The following is a 20,818-nucleotide window of genomic DNA, read 5'->3' on the forward strand; positions in this document are numbered from 1 at the left end:
AAAAATCGATAGATAAAAAAGTGTCTATCTTTTTTTTTCTTTTTTACTTCTTTTTTCTTCTTCCAAATAGAATTAACAACGACGAACAAACAGCAAGAACGTTCAAAGATAATTGACAGGCTTTTTGCACGTATTCCGTCAATCAGTCATTATATAATAATAATAATAATAATAATAATAATAATAATAATAATAATAGTAATAGTAATACTAATAATATTTCTTTTTTCTTCTGTTCTTTTTTATTTAAATATTTTTTATTCATTCAAAAACTCATCGATATATTTAGCGGCAATATATTTAGATACAAATAGAGAAAAATTTTACAGGCGTCTCTTTTGCATGACGATTAAACAAATTGCTATACACAACGTAAGTTAATAAATCATTTGTTTATACAAAAAAAAAAAAAAAGAAGAAAAAGGAAAAGAAAATAAAAGGAAAAATGAACACACAAAAAGAGTGACGTTCGTTTAGACTACTTATTAGAGAATATTCCTGATACGAAGAAGCACGGTTATCTTGGTCTCTTTGCCGTCGCTCATCGTAGGATTCAAAGAGCTTGGAAAGAATCGCTCGAGTCAGCTGGCAATAATGCGATGGCCTTCGCAACTATCGAACGTTAACCCGAGCGAATGAACGAACGAATGGAAGAGAGAGAATCATAGTTGGAGTGATTCCTCGAGAGCATGGAAAGTGAAAACGCGTCATCATCACAAACGCAACCACTGACGTCTCATCTACCATTCAAAATACATATTTACATGTACGGTTCTTTTTTCAAGTCGATTCAATAAAAATAAGAAAGAGAGAGAACCAGACAGACGAAATTGAGAAAAATACATAATTAAAATCGTCGAAAGGGTTGTTTACTATTGAACACACATACAATATGTATATGTATATGTGTGTCTATTTGAAATTGTAGCGAATATTGTGAGCTATGAATTATATACTTTCGACATTTTTTTCTCTGTCATGTTAATTCATTAGAATCTCCAATCAACATTATTTTCTTATACGAATATGTTTAGTTTATTTTTTATTTAGTTTTATACGAATGTTATTTAATTTTATACGAAAGTTATTATTTATTTAAGTTTTATACGAATATGTTAGCTTTCTAACTCTTTGCGCGATAGAATTTTTTTTATCTCTTAATCGCGATAGAAAAGGGAAAATCGTTGAAAAGATTTATTCCTGCGATTAGAATTACTGGAGTATCCAACAGAAAGAATATGTTAATTAGAAACATTGACGATTAGAAATTAATTTGATTTATCGTGAACGATATTAGAATAATGATTTTTTTCCTTTTTTTATTTATTTTTTTATTTTTTTATTTGTTTACTTTTTTCTTTTTATTTTTTAATTTATGAAATTATCAAACACAAAGAAGTGATCTCGTGAGATATTCTTCAGGTACGTGAAATGCATCCATAAAAATAGAATTTTATCTTTATCAAATAACGTCTCGTAGCTTCATACAAATATCACTTAGCATACCTTTCCTTCTCGTAAATTTATTCGCAGACTTGAAAACTCAATAATATTTATTAGAACTGTGCCACCTTTAGCGTTTAATTTTGCTCGAATTCGTAAAAAAATAGCTATGTATCGTATCGTTACATTATCATTTTTACTTACGTACATATTACTTATTTTTTAATTCTCTACGATTTAGCTTTATTCTTTTAAAAATAAAAAGAAAAATAAAAAAAAAATAAAATGTGTTATTCAAAATATAAAACTTGAACATTATATTACACTAAGTATAATAATTTACTTCAGATATAAATTAATACTTAATTTTGTTATGAAAAATGAAGTAAAACTTAAGAAATATGTTTTCTATATTCTTTTACTATTCATTTTTTTTTCTTTTTTTTTTTTTTACGTTTTTACTATTCTTTTCCCCGCTTTCAAAAGCTTGAATCGTGAGTTTACTAATGTACCTTAAAATGAATGACAATGCATAGAGCTATAGGTAAGCGTTAAATAACGAGAGTGCACTCACGTGCAACAAACCATCGACGATGACGTACTTAGGAGAGCCGCGCAAGATCACGAGCACGCTTGTCTCGCGATCACGATGTTTCTTTTATTCGAGAACACGATTAACTATCCAAGGATGCGTTTAATAAAACAACGTGATACCCAACTATTGCTGGATCATTTTATATTTCTTTCATCTTCTTTTTTCTTTTTTTTCTTTTTTTCTTTTCTCTTTCTTCGATATTTTTCACTGATAAATAATTATGTCGTATAAAAAAAAAAACTAAATAATGTATAACGAAATTTTTTGACAATTAATTTATCATTCCAAGATGTATTTTCAATGAGTTTTCATAATTACAAATTTCAAAGAAAATATTGAAAATTATATTTCAAAAAGGAAATGATCGTTAACGCTTCAAAAAAATAAGCAAGATCTTGTTTTCTATTCTTATTTTTTTGCTTTTCTTTTTTCTTTTTTCAGTTTAAATGACTATGATCTCGTACGAGAAATATATTTTCTCTTGATAGAAACGAAAGATGAAATCGTTTGAACGTTATTCCAAATCGAAAAGAAAAATATTGATCGGATCATAGATCGAACGTAAGACGAAAGTATAGATAACGGACATTGTATTTAGCTACTTAAATAACACAGAAGTAATATGGCGAGCATATATATTATACATACATATGCTTATTATATCAACCTGTATTTTACGTTATCCATTTTCTCGTTTGCGAAACGAAGTACCGAAGCGATTCAAAGTATCGGCCGGAGGCTGAAAGAGAAAGAAAGAATCTTACGTAGGTTTGTACGAAAGAGAGAGAGAGAGAGAGAGAGAGAGAGAGAGAGAGAGAGAGAAACAGAGAGAGAGAGAGAAAGAGAGAGAGAGAGAGAGAGAGAAACAGAATATTGTGAAGCTCCACGAAAAGAAAAGAGAAGTGCAAAACGTGCATATTCTCGACCGATCGCCTTCCTACCCTGGAAATCCAGTTATTCCTTTGGCCATAAGGATGTGTGAGAAAAAGAAAAACAGATATATACTCACGCGCGCGCGCGTGTGTGTGTGTGAGTGTGTGTGTGTGTAGGATGTAACAAGAAAGAGAAAGACAATACAATGAGAGCGAAACTCACGCGAATCCTCGACGGTTTGCTCTCTTCTTTTCTTTTTCATATCTTTGTCCGCTCCTTGCGGAGGAGAACGACGACGAAAATAACCCCATCACGATAGAATATTACGGCACTTTGTGCCGTTCGCAAGTAAGAGAGAAACGAGCTCGGTTAGAGAAAGGATCGAGAGGAAAACTAAGAATCGTGAATAAGAGAAGAAAAAAAGATTTATAAATAGATAGATAGATAGATAGATAGATAGATAGATAAATAGATAGATAGATAGATAGATAGATATCTTTATCTTGGTAATGATATTGAAATTAAAAGTATTTAATCGTTCTGAGGAAAGAGCGAGAAAAAATGTATAAAACTCTGATGAAAAAGAAAGTATGATAAATTATTTTCAACAGAAGATCGATTGAACGGGAAAAAGAAAAAAAGAAAAACGTCATTGATTACTTAGAATATTACGAAAAAGGAAGATTTATTATCTTCATGGTGCGATCGTCGAAATTAAATAAAAAAAGAAAAAAAGCCGAACAAGAAAAAGTATTAAAGATCGTCGCGAAGAATCAAAAAAAGAAAAAAAAAAGAAAAAGAAATAAAGAAAAAAAGTATATTTTCGATGGAAACATTTCACAGGTCATATTCTTTAATTAGTCAATTAACGATATTGTTTAAACAGTATTTATAAACATTTGAAAATTTTAACGAATCCATTAATCGTCCTTTGTGTAGAGAAAAAGTTAAATGATAGGACGAGATGATAATGTTTCATAAAGATAAACCTTGGTGCCTCGGTTGACAGAAACGATAATTCAAGTACGTACGTGATAGTTGACGTGCTCCTGCTAATGAGAAAATCAAGTTTCACGATGAGTACACGCAATTACGTAAAACCCACTACTGCGCTCGATTCGAGAATGTTTTATTAACGGGCTTAAGAAATTTACGTTAACACTACCGTACGTGCTCTAATTAACTATTTTTTTTTCTATTAAAAAAGAATCCTTCCTTAATTGTTCTATTTGTCGCTCAATATTATTCAATTTAAATTGCATAATCTTTTAACAAATAAAAAATTTCATTGAACAAATTTCCTTTTAATTTTATGTATATATGTATGTATGTATGTATTACAATTGGTATTCATCTGACAATTATAACTTTGATTCGCAACAATTCATTAGTTGATCTTATTAATCTTAATTAATTAATTTATTTATTTGTTTATTTAACCGTTATTATCTTTATTAATAGTATTTCATTTTTAATTGAAATAAATATCATCGTATACTCATATTTATCGATCGAACATTTTTCCAATTAATTTCGCAGAATCAAATTATATATCTCGTAAAAGTTTAACGATAAAATTATTGAAAAGTATACTTTTTTAGTTCGAGATTATTTTGGAAAAAAAAAAGTAAAAAAAAAAGATAAATAAACATATTTAACGATAAACTTATAACGATCAAGTGTGAAAATCGAAAGGAGAGTCATTAATTATAACAAAACGTACGATTGTAATTGTAAATATAAATACATACATATATTCATCTAAAAGGATTAATAATCGGAAGTGCAAAGTCGATGTGCTCATCGCAACTTATCCGCCAGTCCAACCAGACATTCTAATGTATCTTCTTCGTGTCATACGAGTGTATGTAATGCACTTATACAAATATATATATATATATATATATATATATATATATATACACATAGGTACTTAAGTCTTTCATGGATAAAAGTGTTCACTATATATACATATAAAAACGAGTAGGAAACATGTTCTATGCTGCCAGCGTGTCTGCCAAGAGAATTCTAACCGAAGAGACCCGATATTTACCGATTTATCCCGATTTCATTGAAGAGATCACACACGTGACTCTCGAATGAGTATAGTATTTTTTAATATACGTTTGTTTATATGTGTAAGTATGTATGCATGTGTGTAGGAGAGTGGATGTATGAACGCACACGTGTAGAATTTCTCTCTCTCTCTCTCTCTCTTATACACTCGGAATATACATACGAGGCCAGTTCCATAAAGTCGTCATAAACGTCGATTACGCAATGACGTAATATAATAATGAGCATTGTCCCTGATGGCGGAGATTCCAACGTATACATAGTGGTTTCTTATTAACGTGCTTCTATGCGATCATAGAAACGTTCTTTGATATTGTCAGTATAATAGACAAAAAGATAATAATAATTGTGCGAAGGAAGATTTTGTAAATTTTTTTCAATCTTAATTTGTAACATTTATATCACCGTTAACGATTCGATTTGAGATAGTAATGTTGAACGAAAGTGACACAGCAAAGATAAAACAACGTAACGTTTTAATAAAAAAGAAAATAAGAAAAAATAAAAAAAAATCTAGATCTAAATCGTTATTCGGGATAACTCTTTGTAACGCTATGTAACTTTTGAAATTATCTCGATCATATATATTATTTTATTAGCTTTTTCTTTTTTCTGTTTTCTTTTTTCTTTTTTCTTTTTTCTTCTTTTTTTCTTGTTTCTCTCTAATAAAATTATTAGTTCACGTCTTAAGGTTAATACTATAATTTATAGCGAGTTATAAATTTTACTTGTGTGTGTTATATTTATAATTGTTTTCTTTTTTTTTTTTTTAACGCGAAGAAAAATTTGGATTATAAAAGAATAAAGAGAGAGAGAGAGAGAGAGAGCGTGCGCAAGAGAGAGGGAGAGAGAGAGAGAGAAAAGATCATAGAAAAAAAAAAGAAGGAAAGGAACGAAAAAAAAGTGGTCAATCGACCTGCTTGTAACAAACTCGGAGCAAACCAAACCTACCGGTCCTACAGCTGCTTACCTTCGTCCTCTTAGCTACTACTATTATCTACTACTACTACTAGTATTATACTATATCTATTATATACTATTCGTATACCTTATATAGAAAATTATTTGTGTCCTTTGTGACCACTTCACGGTTCTTTTTTCTTTCTCTCTTTGTTTTATTCGAATGCATCCTGTTTAAGGATAGTAAAATCATCCACGCCCTTTTCTCCTTGGAGCCATTCCTTTGAATCTACGTGGGTGTTCCTTTACATCTTACATATGCATACATACACATATAAAAATATACACGTGGATATGTATGTGGATAAGTGTAAAGAAAAAAAAAGTCTCTTTGCCCGAAGCGCTTATCAACTAATCGACTCGAATGTTTTCTGTCGTGTTTTCTTCTCTCATCGTGTGCTTGAATACTACGTTGGCTACGTAGTAGTTGTAGAGTAGTTTGGCTCGTTCATTCAGAAATCGCGTGTGAAAAACGCTTGAAAAAAATAAAAAAAAAAAAAAAAGAAATAGAAAAAAGAAATGAACACGTGAGAACGGAGAGAAAGGATCGAACAGTTTCTGCCAGCGGCAACTATTTTGCAGTGGACCTTGCTCGTGCGAGGTATTATCGTTGGTTGTAGAGGCGAAGTTCTTGAGAAAATGTAAATTTAATGTTTGAAACGTTTTTATTTATTTATTTATTTATTTATTTATGTATGTATTTATTTATTTATTTATTTATTTATTTATTTATTTATTTAGTTTATTAACTTCACATACGTGAAGTTTTAAGAGAATTTTATTACAATTGTTTAACGTAATCTCGTATGTATAATATATAAGTAGATATATCGGTACGTTCAAATAATTTTCAATAAATATTAAATATTCTCATATAAATTTTTTTTTTTTTTTTTTTTTTTTTTTTTTTTTTTTTTTTAATGAACGATTACGTCGATAAAGTATATAAATGTATATAATTATACTACAGGAATAAGGAATTAACAATATATTAGAGATTTCATTTGAACATATTTTTTATAATGAATTTTTATTAAAAATCTAGAAATTTTTTTAACGATCTAATTATATTCGGTAATAATATTAAAGATAATAATAGTGTATAATTTTTAATAGAAAAAATAATTCATTTATTACGTTCTTTTCTATTTATTTATTTATTTATTTATTTATTTATTTTATTGTTATTATTATTATTATTTATTTTTTTTTTTTAACTCGAACAACATTCAACGAATAACTGAAACCTCTTTGATAAATAAAAAAAAAGAATATAATAAGAAAAACGGAAGCATTTCACGGAAACTCGTGTGCCTTATTTACACGAGTAAGATCCGATAAGTCTTCCATTACGGTAACAAGCGTAGAGAGACAACAGCTTATTACCTTTGACGGCTGAAACGAGATACTCGCGAGATAAATCTGATCCTTATGCTCTTTTTATTCTTACCCCTTTTCCTTCCTTCCGTTTATAATCGAACTCGTAACTCGCATTTTTATCGCTCCACCGAGGCGGCTACGTAATTAAAGGGCGATCGTTCTTTCAAAGAGAAGAATACGAATGGGGGAGGACAGATGAAATTAAACGAGATCGAAAAGTTGCTTCTTAAATATATTACTAGTAATTTTTGTTTTTTCTTTTTCTTTTTTGTTAATTTGTTTTTTTTTATTCTTTCTTTTTTAATATTTTCACTAAAACATTGACTTGTAACAAATTAACTGTTGATAAATTCAATGTATTTATAGGATGTGTACTCGTATATTTAAAAAGTATATGATCGTATAATATATCATATTATATTTATAAATGTTAAAAAAAAAATATTACAATAACTTAGATAAATAAATAAGGGGAATGAAAAATAAAAAAATTACATTATCATCATCATCATCATCATTTCTTTTATGAAGTTTATTTAAATGTCCACACATTGAATTATATTAAATTTATTAATATATTACAATTTCACAATCGCATGTATTTAATAATAGAGTAAAGAATGATAGGAAGTAAGGAATGATAAATGTAAGGAATAATAGAGTGATGTAATAGCGATGATATTAATTCGAAAGACGTCAAATTTCTGAAAATTTTGAAGTTTCTATGTTCTTATGAAAAGAGAAAAAGAGAGGGAGAGAGGGGAAGAGAGAGAGAGAGAGAGAGAGAGAGAGAGAGAGAGAGAGAGAGAGAGAGAAAGAGAATCGATTAAAATCGTCGGCATGCCAACTACGGCTGACATAATCCAAGACTGGTGTGGTCCGAGCTCGAACGCGATTAGAAATCCATGAGTGTCGCTTTAATTGATGTAATTACGTTTTACGGGAGTGACTAGGCATGATCGAGCTTTGACGGACGTGACACGTGCCAACAGGTGTTTGTTTTCATGTAAAAATGAGAAACGCCTTTAGATGTATGGTAAAGTTATAAACGATTGGCTTACGTACGTTTCCTTCCGTGAATTTTTTTTTTTTTGGTATTCGTCAGATACTAAAAAAAGAAACACTTACGTGTGTAACATGTATAAAAAAGTAATCTTATCGTTAAAAAATGTGTATGAACTTTTTTCGATAACAATGAATTTAGATCGTTCTTTCGATATTCTTTCGATAATTGATTAATTTTATTTGTACATTTATTTTACAATATTTTTATATTTTTTCGCATATATCATTTCTTCTTTTGTGTTATTCCATTGATTATCTGATATATAACGTATCGATAACGAACAATTTTATCTATAGATTTTGTTTAAAACTCTTAATACGATCAATGTCAAAGGCGGATATTGGATCGGTTCAATTTTTCTTTTAGTTTTCCAAGAAATTATCAGCCTTCTCTCTCTTTCTATAAACATATAAAAATTATATAATATCGTTTGACAGACATTTATATTTTCATGTATGCATCGATATAAATTTATAGTTCCTTATTACGAAAATATTTAATATCTAAAGATACTTTATCTTTCACACTCTAATGCACGTACTAGTGATTTTTTTCTTACTCAATGTATAACGTTGTCGATTTTGATTTCAGGTGGCCGTTAGCAGCAGTTCAGGCTGAAACCGTGAAGAGTACGAATTGGCAGCAGTATGAAAACAAAATAGCGTTGAGACATCGATTATCTTCCTGCTGAGGCCACTTTGCCATGTTGTTTAGGTAAAGATTAAATCCAGAATCGATCAATCATAAACAAACTCCTTAATTCATTTTATTCATATGTATATATATGTATATGTATATATACACATACATACATATATCTATATTATATGTATTAGGAATTCATTAAAGTTATTTTAATTGATTTAATTAACTATTAAAAATAGATTCAATGATGAGAGACTTGTTTTGAGTGAAAATTATTTATTAAGTAAATTATAATGCGACGATTAATATATTTTTTTAATAAGTGTTCAAATTTTTTTCTTTCTTCTCATTTACAAAATTATGGAAGATATTCCATAGTGATATGTTTTAAGGTTGTTCGTTCTGTATAGATATTCTTCGTTAAAATTTCATATGATTCAGGTTAATAAATATTTTAAATATATATTATTTATTCGATAAATATACATAGATACATATATACATATATATGCACATTATAAATCAATATAATTCAGGATAATTGGGTATTTGGAAAATAAATATTTTTTATATAATTGTAAATCAGTATACATATGTGGAAATGTAACATTTATTATTAAACAAATTAATTTATCTTTTTAAATAAATTCTTATATATCTAGATATTTATTTATAAAATATCTATTGTTCAGAATTGTATATATTCATAATAATTTAAATATATGTATCCAAACGATACACACACACACACATATGTATATATATATATATATATATATATATATATATCATTCACGAAAAAGACAAGCTGGTTGTCGTGCTCAAACAAACTATGTTATAAATACGTCTTATCAGCGAGTATTGCAGTACTATTTTAACGAGTTATCTCGGACCACGTCCGCCATAAAACTGTATACACGTCCGATTTCCTCTATTTTTTTCCGTCTTTGCTCTTTCTCTCTCTCTCTCTCTCTCTCTCTCTCTCTCTCTTCCTTTCTCTTTTTCTCTTTCTCTTTCTCTTTCTTTCTTTTTTCTTTCTTTTCCCCTCTCTCTTTCTTTTTTTCTTTCTTTCTTTCTCACACACACACACACACACACATATACATTCACTCAGTTGTAAAAGAGTGCAATCATGACGTGGATATGATGAATATACAAAGAACGAGAGAAGAACATAATATTCAGATATTACGGTCTCTACGCCGCATAAAACTAGCTCGATGAAAAACCGCGAACGAAGTGCGCACGCGTGCGCTTACGTGCGTGAACAAACTCTATATTTTCGCGCGAATGAATCTAATGATCAACTTCAGAAAAGAGAGCTAATATTCAGTATCTCGTTGAATATCGTGACTCGTGAATTTAAACTGAACATTTCTCGAATTTTACAGAATTTTTCATTGATTTTATAGCCCGTGAAACAAGTTCGTTAAGTGAAATATATAATAATTTTCTTTTTTCCTCCTTTTTTTTTTTTTTTTTTTAATCGTATTCTTACTATCGTCGACAATGAAATATGACAACGATAATTATTATAATTTTTTTAAAAGTATTTTTAATGAATATACTTCGTATAGTACAAGTACATAAATTATTCTTAACCCTCTATGGGCCTGTGTAACTTTCAGGTCACATTTTAATTTATCGAGGTTTTACCAAATAATTATAGCTTTTTTCATGAGATGGCGCATACATTTTAATTCTATAACGTTGTTAACACAACCAATTGTTTAAACAGAAATTTTTTTTTCATTTGCACATATAGATTCATAATTGCTGATTTTTCGTTCCCCCAATTTTTTTGGATTTAAAACAAAAATTCGGCCCATAGAGGGTTAAATTATAATTATTGATTAATGATGAATCTCTACGATAACATTTCACCAATCTATCGTAGATATAAATTATATAAAATGTATCTTATTTCGTGAAAAGAAAAAAGGACGTAGAAAAGGAAAGAAGAAAAAAAAGGAACGATTTAATAATTTTCATTTAGAAAAATATAATTTTTCTTTTGAAATATTTCAGACGATCCTTATTGATAATAACGTTATACTTGATTATAAAAATAGAATAACGTAATAAGAAAAGAAAGTGCGTATTAAAATCATCCGTTTTTTTATCATTCGTTAGCATTGAATTTCTATTGACCTCGTACAAGTCACAGGATGTTTGTGTGTGCGTGTTTGTGTATATGTACATATATACGTCTAGATACATATACGATGAGGATAACATTATAAGGATAAATTGTTTAACCGCTCGGAACGATACATTGTATGAGTCGACTCCCACGAGTACCAATTCAGGTATCAGCTCGGTCACTTGACGTTTCTTAAATTAGAGACCCCTAAGCGCCCACGCTGTGAACTCTGATGGATGGCTCGTTCGGGAACGGAATGACAATGACTCGCGAAAAAAAGGAAGTTCCGACAAGGAAACGTTTCTTCTTTACTTGCAATAACAATCAAATTCGTTCGTTCTTCTTTCTAATAATCGTGTTGAATATTAAACAGATTAATAATACAATATATTTCGTTCGAAGGATGTAATAATAAATAATCCTCTTCTATATCTCTTCTGTTTGATAATAAAGAAAAAGTATATTAATTAATAATAAGATGAGATTAATGTGTGTAGGTTGAAAAATTGATTTAAATAAAATTCCTTAGGAAATAATATGGACGATAAGTGGAAAACAAATTAAAATAAATTTCTTCGACGATCATTGGAATCCATCGAAGTTTTCAATTTAAATCTAGAAATTTTTATTGGCTTCTTATTGGTGTCTTATCATTCTCTCCTTCTCTTCTTTTTCTTTTTCTTTCTCATTTTTTGTTTCTCTAAGTCGAGCAATTTTACTTAAGTCGTTATAAAAATCGTTCGATCGTTCGCGAGTAACGAATCGCGTAACATCAAGGCTGACATAAAAATAATTAGATTTACGACAGCGAATAACGTTTTCAGAAAACGAAAATGACGGAACGTAAAGCCGACAAAATAATTCCTCATAGTCGTAGTCGAATTACGGCATCGAGAATCCGGCCGACGGTAGTATTTTCTCGCTGCGTATAGCATTGTCATCATATAATTTTGATCCTCTTGCGTATCCGATTACGTAAGTTCCGCAACGATTACAATTTCGTGCTTATTAAAAGGTCGTAAAATTTTTGGAATTTCATGACTTTTCATTTATCGCGTTTTAAACGTAAACACTTATGTATTGTAGATATTATCGGTAAAACTTAAAAACTAAAAGACGAAGAGAAAAAAGAAGAACGAAGAAAATTAACGAACATTAGTAACAATCATACGTAGAAAATAAATTATTCAATTGTTTAACTCTTTAATGCATGATATATTTTTATAAAAATATATAAGAAAAGATATATTTTTTATTGTATAATATATATATATATATATATATATATATATATATATATAATATTTATTATATAATGCTTTTTACGAAATTTAACAAATAGCTACATTGTTTAATGTTAATACACTAGGAATCTTGTAATTCTGCTATCACATGCGTTTAAACGATTAAGAAAAAAGAAGAAAAAAAACACAAAGAAAGAAGGAAAAAAAATATATGAAAACATAAGAGAAAACAACTCAGTGATACCATACTAGCATTTATTTTCTTCGAACATAATCGTACGATTATTCTCTCTCGAGCGATCTAGAAAGCAATGCAATCCTTAGAATCGTTTATATTTTCTAAGAAATGTTCGAAATATAGAAAATAGGATAGACGGACGTATACGATAGATACAATTTGTTATCATATCTCGCTTTGAGTATGATCACGAATAGTGAAGCATTATTATAAAACGTCCCAGTCGAGTTCGATAATATATCAGTTCTCTCATTTGTTGTCGATTAAAGCTGAATGAGTTTAGGAATGATCTTAATGACTAGTATTCTCTTTCGCGCATCGTTCCGACGTATTTAACGAGGAGCATCTTTTTATACTTACAGTCCTGGCTAATAAGTGTCATTGTTACTAAATTAGTGCTCGTCGTCGGTGAAGAAGAAGAAGAAGAAAAAAAAAAAGATAAAATAAGAAATGAAGAAGGGGAAAGGAATAGTACTACGTATACATAGTGGCAGAGACCGGTCTGTGATTCTAACAATTGAAATTCGCCACCATTCGTTGCTCTTAATTGTGCTTATGTATAGAGAACGCTCACATTACTGGCCTAGAAGTACCGAAATAGACGTTTACATCACGTGCATTAGAAAAACGTCACGACAGTGACTCTCAATCGGACCGTATCTTTCGTCAGAATGTCCGATCATTATCATGGATATCATCATTTTGTAGTCTCAAGTTATTTGATAGATCGATCAAAAATTAAACACTTGGATATAGTAGTTTTCTCTTCTTTTTCTTCTTTTTTATTTTTTTTTATAACAAGCTCAGTTAGTACAGGTCGGAATGAAAATCGTTCTCTTTTTATCATCTTTTTTTTTTCTTAACAGTTAATCGATGACAAAGATCTCTGTCTTTATTTATCAGAACTATTGGATATTTGAGCCCCACCCCCTTCACCACTGCCTATTTCTCACCCTCCTTCTCCTCTCTGTTCTTCTCCCACTAGGCAGCATAACGTCATTTACACCGCATTATATCTATTCATTTTTTTCTTTTCTTTGGTTTTTTCTTTTTATTCTTCATTTTTTCCTTTCTTGTTTTTTTTCTTTCTTTTTTTTCTTTTTTTTTCTTTCTTTTTTTCCTTTTTTATCGGTTTTCAACTACTATTGCTCCCGATGGCGCATAGTATATCGTATTACATTCATCTATGTAACATTATAACGCGGTTGACTATTTCCCAGTCCCAATCGTAAACCGCAACGTCGTGTGTCGGTAGTCGCGATCGACTTGAACACATGCTCTCGAAGTGATCGGAAACTTGGCGGATCATTTAAATATTCTCAGGCGTGTGAGTGAAAGAGAGAAAGAGAGAGAAAACTTATGATTTACGCATAGTTACGTAACAAGTTACATGAATTACGGCCGAGTCAAGCAAGTGAAATTAGAAATTCTATGTGTCGGAATAAATGATCGTTATTTCTTTCATCGTTGGTGTAAAAATATTCCGTAAGTCGAGCCTTTTCCGCGATCATAAGTTTCATTTTCCAAAGAAACGGTAGTCGCGCGATGAATCTTTCTTATTTCTTACTTTCTTTCTTTCTTTTTTTTCTTTTTTTTTTTTTTTTTTATTTATTTATTTATTTACTTATTTATCTCTTTATTTCGTTTCATTTTATCTCTTTTTCTTTTTTCTTATCTCTTTCCTCAACTATTTCTATTTTCTAAGACAAAGACTATAATTTTATTAACCATTTGATCTGATTCATTGACTTATTAAATTTTATTTATTTTTTATTCGGTATAAAAAATCTAATATATATATATTATTCGATATTATAGAATAAAAACAACGAGAAATATATAGTGTATCATATTTTCATCAATCAATATGAATATCATTGCAATTTTTATTGCTTATCTAAATAAAAGTAAAAAAACTTCGAGGACAATAAATATTTAAGATCACGAATGAAGAACTTTTGTAATTTCATAAATTTTTAATCATTGTCTTTTTATTATTATTAGATCGTTTCAATATTTAGAATAGATAAAATTGAACGTCCAACATATTTCTTAAACGGTAACATCAACATTTAATTCTATTTTAAGTGTTAATAGATTATAGAAAATATGGTAGAAACATTTAGAAAGTATAATTTTTCTTACTGTCGGCCAACAAGTAGCCCATATTGGAATGTTTCATATAGCTTTAATAATGTTTACGGTACATTACTCCATAATTTTCCATCACCTGTTAAACGCATCATCGATTTCACGTTCATTTACGTGCTATGACGCGCGTAATTAATGGCACTTATTAACGCGCTTGTACACACCTCCTCTCAAGAGATATTTCATTCTCAATCACACGATAGACTTTCTTTGTTGAAAGGAGAAAGAGAGAGACGCATAAATAGAAACTATTCGAAAATGAAGTCATGAGAAAGAAAAAGAGAGAGAGAGAATAGTTTATCATCGATCACGATGCTAAGATCATTTATATTTTATTTTAACTTTTTTGACCTTTGCACATATTCTAATGGCATGAAATTTCCGTCGTTTATCATTGAAAGGCAGAAAGTAGGAAGCACATAGGATTCATGGGAATTTGTAATTTTACGACGTAAAGTCATTCGGTATAAAATAATGATCATGATTTATGATCGACGATAGTCCATCCTGTCGCTTGATCTATAGTACGTACAACGATCGTAGAGAACGATATAACTGTACTCGCATCTTGTCGATCTCATACCCAACGTTTATATATGTACATCAAGATAACATCTCGAATAGTCCGAAGATCGGTCGAATACCTCGAAATCGTAAGAAAATCAAAATACGTACTTACGTATTTTCGTTATATGTATGTATATGCATACATACGCATATATGTGTGCCTGTGTATGTAAGTACTATCACCTCGTTAACTAGAGGTAAATAATTTCGTAAAGTTGATTTCGATTGGCTGGTAGCCAAACGAAATCCGGAGGAAGTAAAGGAGAATGTTTATATTCGGACGTTCGGTTTATCGCAAAATCGACGCGTTCATCGAGCGAATCGGCGTATATTATCGTGGGACGTGGTCCAAAGAGATTCTGGCGCCGGCCGGCGTGAGTTAATTGAAGGGAACGAAGAAAAATGGTCCCTGTAGAGATCGGATATTCTCGTGTATATACCTCTCTCTCTCTCTCTCTCTCTCTCTCTCTGTATATATATCCCACTATAAAACATAAATATATATATGTATATGATGTGTGTATGTGTATATATATATATATATATATATATAAATATATACACACACATGGAACATCCTGTTTGACTTCGAGGGAAGCATAAACGTTGTTGAATCGGAGAACGACTTCCTCTAGGAGAGAGAACACAATAGCATCGATGTCGTATGAATGAGAAAAAAATTTCCTTGTTGATTGCTTTTGTTAATCATGTTTCTTTACTATATCTTAAAATCGTTTCAGGAAACAGCAAACATCCTCGTGTTTCATTTTTTTTGTTTTGTTTTGTTTTGTTTTATTTTATTCTGTTTTGTTTTTTAATGAGATATGATACGATCTCCGAAGCAGTCTCTAAGGCCTCTAGAAGGAAGTCTATTGTGAACAGGTTTTTGTTATATGGTTGAGAAAAAGAATAAAATGATTCATAAGATTTAGGCTTACAAATTTAACATATTCTCGATTAAGTTATATTTGGAAGGAAATTAAAATTCTTTAGCATGTATGCAAATAAAAAAAGAAAAAAAAATGTTTTTTTTTACTTAAAGCAGTCTGAAGGAAAGTCTATTGTGGACAGGTTTTTATCATATGGTGAGAAAAAAGAATAAACTGATCCATAAGATTAAGGCTCGAGTGCATACAAATTTAACATAGAGTCGAATTACTTATATTCAAAGGAAATTAAAATTCTTTAGCATGTATGCAAGTAGAAAATAAATATTTGTTTATTTAAAGCAGTCTAGGGTCTCTAGAGGAAAGTCTATTGTGGGTACGTTTTTATTATATGGTTTAACAAAAAGAAAAAAAAATAATAAAATGATCCATAGGTTTATAAATTTAACATGCTCTCGATTAACTTATATTCGGAGGAAATTAAAATTCTTTGACATGTAAAATAGAAAATAAGAAGATGTAAATAGAAAAATAAAATATATATATATAAATATAAGAAAATTACTTAGGATGTGTGTTATACTTAGAATAGTTTCGTGTAAACAATTCTTTTTAATTGTTTATTTAAAAAGAAAAAGAACAAAAGAAATGTGCGTGCAATAAATAAGTTACACGCTAGTTATTTTATTTTCTTTTTTAGTTTGTATAATTAAGTAAACCATGCATCGTATTCTTTTTATGAGCGACAACGTAATAACAAAAACGATAAGATCGATTTCAAAGTTCGTATTTACGTTTCGTGACTCACGCGAAGATGTGGTTTAGGAAATTCCGCTTACCTTCACTAAACTCGTTATGCGTCGGTTTGACGCATTATGCATAGAACATATCGCAGGTAACAATGGCCATCGTTAATGTTCGTCGTATGATCTATCGTACCGATGTAAATCATTCAGTCGCGTTCCTTCGCATACATATTTTTTTTTGTTAAACGATAAATACCTTGTTCTTTTCAGATAAAATTCTATTGGAATGAGAAAAAAAATATCTACGTGAGCTTCTAGAACGTTCCGTTCGGGAAGTTAAAAAAGAAAAATAATTTATTCGCACGGAAACGTCGAACGAGCGTAGTAATTAAGAAAAATCAGACAGGATGTCGCGATTTATGCTTTCCCGAAGCAATAATGCGAGACTCGCACGCATATAACGCATCTACTCGATCATGCTCGTCGTGTACCATACATTACAACTTCAGAAATTCTATCAGCGTGTCAACGATGTTTCCAGTCCGATCTTTGCTTCGAGAAACTATGGAATTAATAAAAAAATCTTTACTATCGATATTTACAGATGTATATATATATATACACATCTTGTTTAATGTCTTTTTTTCTTCTTTCTTTCTCTTTTTCTTTTTTTTTTTTTTTGCGAAATCGTAGTCATTGATATTCGTGAAAGTAACACAAAGAAAAATATAAAGCCGTATAAAATGCGATAACAAAATACGATGATTCATTATGCCGTTATGTAAACGACGCAACTTCTATTTTGAATTCGTAAACTGATTAAATAAGTTAATTAAGAATATTAACAATGATTCTATTGATTTATTACTATTTATCGCGGAGGTACGATAGGAAAGATCAATGCGATATTTAATGAGAATTTATAACAAAAATTTTTGTAATTTATCTTCAATTTTTATTTACTATAATTCCGAAAAATATTTTTTAAATGTAAAAGAAAAAAAAATTTATGAACAACGTAGAAATATGCATATGTTTCTTCCTGATATTACAAATATTTACAATATCGATACATAAATAAATATTTACTTATGTAAATGATATACAGGCATACACACACATACACATAAACGTATAATACGTATGTATATTTTAAAATAATTCGTGAATAATTTCGCAAGATAATATTTAACCTTTATCATATAAGAGTAACTAATCAGAAGATGAAAGGATTTTAATAAGAATTAAAATGAAAGAACATGAATTTGAAAGATCTTTTATTATATGTTATGCAAAGGGAATCAAATGTAACGACAAGGTAAACGTTCTCACAAATGAAAATGTGTACACGGAAAGAGGAAGACCCATAACGCACATCGAAGTTTCCTCGTCGAGATTCATCGATTCATTAAACATTCTACGCGGTAACCTACGTCCGTCTGCTGACTGCATCCTCGTACAGACTTCACCACCTCCTTTCCCCTCTCTCTCTCTCTCTCTCTCTCTCTCTTTCTCTCTCTCTCTTTCTCTCTTTCTTTCTCTCTCTCTTTTTCTTTCTCTATCTCTCTCTCTTTGAATACGTCGGCCAACATCGAACAAATTGATAAATCGTTGGAAGATACGTGCGATTAGAAGTTCATCGGAATAATATTTTTCTCCGATAATTTTTTTCCTTTATTTTCCCTTTTTCTTTTTTATTTCATTCCAATCTATCAAATTAAAGTTCTATAGATATATACGATAGGTCGAGAGAATGGAAAGTGTCTTTACATCGAGATGAAATCGATTATAAATTGTGCAAGTCAATTTCTTATCGATCAGACATAATACAGGAAATAAAATATTTATGTATCGTATTTTCTATAAACTTTTCCAATTTTTTTTTTTTTTTTACGTATACGATTTTAATGTTGCTTTTATTTGAACGTTGATTTAAAGACAATGAATATTTATATATGTGCATATATATATATATATATATATATATATATATATATATGTATATATACAAGATGTCCGTTCATGGACGTCCAAGCAAATATCTCATAACTGGTTGAAGTCACAAGAAAGTTTATTAGGAAAAATTTGCAATGCTTTGTGTCAGCTACAAAGTGTATGTAAACACTCATTTTTTCTTCTTCTTCTTTTACTTATGATCTCTTCGAGTTACGAAGGTCAACATGGATCAATATTTTTTGTATTGATATCTATAATTTTTATCTAAATATTTATATAGTAATGATCATTTGCAATCAAAATCAAATGTAATAAAAAATTTCTACTATGCATCCTTTATAAGATAATCAGTATTTTAACAATTAATTAAATCTAATACATATTATACAAATATATTATTTATATATTAAGTTTTTCAATTTATAGTATTAAAAATAAATTAATTCGTTATTTAAGATGCCTATTATTGTGTAAATAGTAAATGATAGCTATTTTTTATTTGATATAATTTTGATTGCAAATGACGACTACTATATGAATACGCAAATTACTATATGAATATGCAAAATAAAAGTATCTAATTAAAAAAATTGATGTCGGCTTACATAAATCGGAAAGGTCATAAGTGAAAAAACAAAACTTTACATATACTTTCTAAGTGATTCATAGTCGTGCAAATTTCTACTATTAAACTTTCTTGTAATTTCAACTAAGCGCGAGATATTGCTCGGTCATCTATGGACGGACATCCTGTGTATATATATATATATATATATATATATATATATATATATATATATATATATGAATAAATTAGTAAATGATTATAATATTAAAAATATGTACAATGGCATATAGATATTAAATAAAACATAGAAAGAGGGTATAGATGACTTATTAAGCGTGATTAATTAAATTTAATAAAGAGGAATAAAACAGTGTTACTAAAAACCTTGTAGAACAATAAAGAGCCTGCGTTTATAGACATTTCATATAATGTTTAATTAGTCGAATTTATAGTCGGAACTGTTAGAACGCGCGAAGAGGTTCGATAATTAAGCCGCTTTGTTAAACGGGATATCAATCCAGTACGTAAAGTCTATCAGCTTTGACTGCGAACTATACGGGAAGAGATCGAAACGCATTAACTATTATGCCAGAGATTAATTGACTGCACTGTTAACGGACTTATCGGAAGAGATGTATTACGTTCTAGCAAAAGTTCTTCGTATGATTCACATATCATTTATTTTAAATGAGTTTTTTCATTAGTTCTTAATTTTCAACATTTACATAACACATTTTTATTCACTTTTATTTTAAAAGAATATTCAACAATTTTTTATATTTTTTACAACACGATAAATGTTACTTTTTATTAACCATATGAGTAAATAGATCTGTGTTACGCCCTATTCGAATGCTTATAATTGCTTATTTTATCGACACGAGATATCTTTATACTATGTTTTATTTAACCTTCTATAACTTTATGTAACTTTGAAGTCACATATTGATATTATCTATATTTTTCAAATTGCTACAAGATGATGTAGTATTTTATTATTATATCATTCCTTTTTTTATTATATCATTCATTTGGAATAAAATTAAATGCTAACTTAAAATAAAATGCAGACTTGTATTAACGTATACGACTGTGTATATATATGACTTCGAAATTATACATAAATTGTTATTATATAATTAACTTCATAAAAAAATAAAATTATAAATTAATTGCGTCAATATGTATTCGAAGATATTTTAAGTTATATAATCTTTTTTTTTTTTTTGAAAAGACGAAAAGAAACTAGATTACGAAGATTTAATGACAAATACAAAATT

The 20,818-nt window shown here is 29.2% G+C and overlaps 1 protein-coding gene across 5 annotated transcripts in view; it reads left to right on the forward strand.

The window, feature by feature from the left end:
- The window catches only part of LOC124422025 (receptor-type guanylate cyclase Gyc76C-like), a 73,987-nt gene that overhangs the window by 8,999 nt on the left and 44,170 nt on the right, over window positions 1-20,818 (forward strand). For all 5 annotated transcript variants that reach the window (XM_046957899.1, XM_046957898.1, XM_046957900.1 and 2 more), the window contains exon 2: window positions 8,985-9,107. The gene's annotated coding sequence lies outside the window, so the exon portion shown is untranslated. The remainder of the gene's footprint in view (window positions 1-8,984; window positions 9,108-20,818) is intronic.

The sequence above is a fragment of the Vespa crabro genome, chromosome 2 (assembly GCF_910589235.1).
Source record: "Vespa crabro chromosome 2, iyVesCrab1.2, whole genome shotgun sequence".
Classification (NCBI taxonomy): domain Eukaryota; kingdom Metazoa; phylum Arthropoda; class Insecta; order Hymenoptera; family Vespidae; genus Vespa; species Vespa crabro.